The following is a 2,897-nucleotide window of genomic DNA, read 5'->3' on the forward strand; positions in this document are numbered from 1 at the left end:
TCAGGTGAGAAAAATCTATTTATTTATATTCATCGAAACTACAATTTTGCATCCATCTCATAATATTTCCTTGTGACATCTCCCTGATATATATAGGTACATACATTGTAATGACTCCTAACACATTCTATATCTAGTACGTAAAAGAGGACTTCACCTCTGACAACCATTAGAAATCTTTCCAATGTGAAGCTGACAGCCATTAGAGATCTTTCCAATGTGAATCCACCTGACAATTTTGTAAGAATGAAGCACTTTGGCAAGTTAAACACACAACACTGACCAACCCACTTTCTCTGAACAATTTAATATATGGCATGGGATGTGAAAGAGTTCCCTCCATTTGGCTTAAGTTTTTCTTACTCCTATAGCTATCCACATCTTGATTTTGCTCTCGGAACAGTAGTAGCGTAGAATTAATTAAAAGTTGACAAACCAAATTGGAGGAAGACCATATGACTAACAATCATTAACAGCCGATAGGTAAATATTAGCTTGACCATCAAACTATTTACTAACAAAAACAACAAACCCAGTGTAATCCCATAAGTGGCGTCTGGGCATCAAACTATATACTGCTACATAAATTCTAGAAAGGCATCCATAGATGAACCAGAAATTCATACTCCACACTGTCTAAGCTGCAGCATAACTTAGACAGACAGTTCCTTGATCAACACTATTTTCAAAGAACGACAATAGAACTGCCAATTTGATCTGCATATGGAAATATATAGGGAAGTTAAATTCTGTCATTTTTTCTTTTTGGAGAATATACTCCAAAAGAGGGTCACAACTTGATAAAGAGCAACTAAAAAGCTGCAATACCTAGATGCAGAAAGCTAAGATACAATGTGGGAATGAACAAAAATGCAGCACATGTATACCAAAAAATTTAAAATTAAGAAAAATGTCCATATACTTATATCATGAAGTATATCAAAACCAAACAGGTAAAACCTTGAAAATGATCACCTTAATCTTTGTTGTAGGCTCTAGTTCCTCAAAAGCTAGCTTATTGTTTATTTTTATTGACACAATATAACTCTTATTACAAATAATCGAACAGATCTTGTCAATCATAAGGATTACTAATTCAAACATATTTCTTGCCGGGCGTACGGGGACCGTCGAAGAAGTGCCTCAACGCGCCGCAACCACTACTTTGACTATTTTTATGCAATTATGAACTCCATGGAATTTTATCAATTCCAGCGCGACTTATCCTTTTGGAGCTGACGTAACAAGCTTTGACTATTTTTATGCAATTATGAACTCCATGGAATTTTATCAATTCCAGCGCGACTTATCCTTTTGGAGCTGACGTAACAACTTATCCTTTTGGAGCTGACGTAACAAACTACGCGAGCATCCCTGACCATCGCCTGTGGTGTTAGATCAGAAAGGCGACCACATCAAGTTCGGAGGTTGGCCTAACCTAACTTGATGACACGCTTATAGAGTTTTCCGACCTGAAATGCTGCGTAAAGCGTCTTTAGGATACTTCCTAAAGAATCATTTTACTACTGATATAGATCTTTTGAGAACTGCAAGAAAGTAAACTTTAACTCTCACAATCAAATTAGGAAAAAATAGAACATTGTTAACAAATGTAATATATTTTCCAATTATTCAAAGTGCGGATCGGGAAACTGCTTCTCAGCTTTGCTGGATTTTGATGATGCCCATAATGGGAAACTCTATTTCTATATCCAAAATCTAATAAAGATGAATCTATTTTATCAATGCCCAACAAAGTATCTCTTGCGAGGTTTATAGAAATAAATACCTAGATACCACAACAAATATACACATAAGATCAATTCAGCACTAACTCATAAGAAACAAAATAAAAAAGCAAAAACCAAACAAATACGAAAACACCCAGATAGGGAAATAGAAGAAAAACTTAAGCTTTTGGGAAGAGGGGTGGATACATGGAGAAAACTTATAAAAAGATGCCAAAAATATGAATCAGCATTGGAAAAGAAAAAAAACAATTCCAAACAACAACGGATCAAAAGGAAAACAATATGAAGGAAGAAGATCTAGTGAACTGAAAATAGTTGAGCATCACCATAGCATCTTTGGTCTTCAGCAAGAACCATCCAGAAGTCTTGACTAATTTAGGAGAGATAGCATGCAACAACTTTTTGCAGAGGAAGTCTTTATTGTCCTGATTAAAAGATCAAATATAAGAATTAGTAATAGAGAAAAATAAAAAGATGTAAAGTGAGAGAGAAAGACACAGAAATAAATTTCTTCAACAGTGAGAAAGGCTAAAAGAAGAATACATTGAAGAAGGAAGAAGAAGAAGAAGAACCGGAAGTAGAAGTGAAGGGGAAGCTAGATGTCCTACAGAAATTAAAAAAGTTAAACACGTGTCACTTGAGGAAAATTAATGGACTGCATTTTGGAATACAGATCCACGTGGTTACAGGAGAAGAGCAAAAAAAATGCAACCGCCAATGATATAAGCCCGAGTATATGAAAAAAATAAAGGACATGCCAACTGTAGAGTACAATTTTCATTGCTTTTGGTTCAGTTATTTATTGCAGTGTTCGTCCCATCTTCATCACTTATATATATAAATAATATAGTAGAAATATGAGATATGTGAAAAGGTTATGGCGTTATATGCGCACCACCACATGATCAGCTGGTATACGTTGATGATTTTGCCTACAATGGCCGAGATGATATGATGGGATGCCCTCGGAGGCTTGATGATGTTATGAACACATGTACCTATTCACGACATGACATTCATATGCATATGCATGACACTATAAGTATTTCATGATTTACAGAGTTATCCAGACTTACAAGTTGGGTTATTTACTCCATGTTTCTTCCATGTCTTTTATATACTTATTTATGGGTCTTACATACTCGG

The 2,897-nt window shown here is 35.2% G+C and overlaps 1 long non-coding RNA gene across 2 annotated transcripts; it reads right to left on the reverse strand.

Annotated features, from left to right (window-relative positions):
* Nucleotides 412–2,393, reverse strand: LOC109234816. 2 transcript variants are annotated; one of them, XR_002069275.1, is made up of 3 exons: nucleotides 2,295–2,393; nucleotides 2,078–2,176; nucleotides 412–717 (listed from the first exon to the last, which is right to left on the reverse strand). It is a non-coding gene; the product is annotated as an uncharacterized LOC109234816 (long non-coding RNA). The 2 variants fall into 2 exon arrangements; XR_002069274.1 differs by lacking the exon at nucleotides 2,295–2,393 and having other exon boundaries at nucleotides 2,078–2,283.

Source organism: Nicotiana attenuata, chromosome 1 (assembly GCF_001879085.1).
Source record: "Nicotiana attenuata strain UT chromosome 1, NIATTr2, whole genome shotgun sequence".
NCBI lineage: Eukaryota > Viridiplantae > Streptophyta > Magnoliopsida > Solanales > Solanaceae > Nicotiana > Nicotiana attenuata.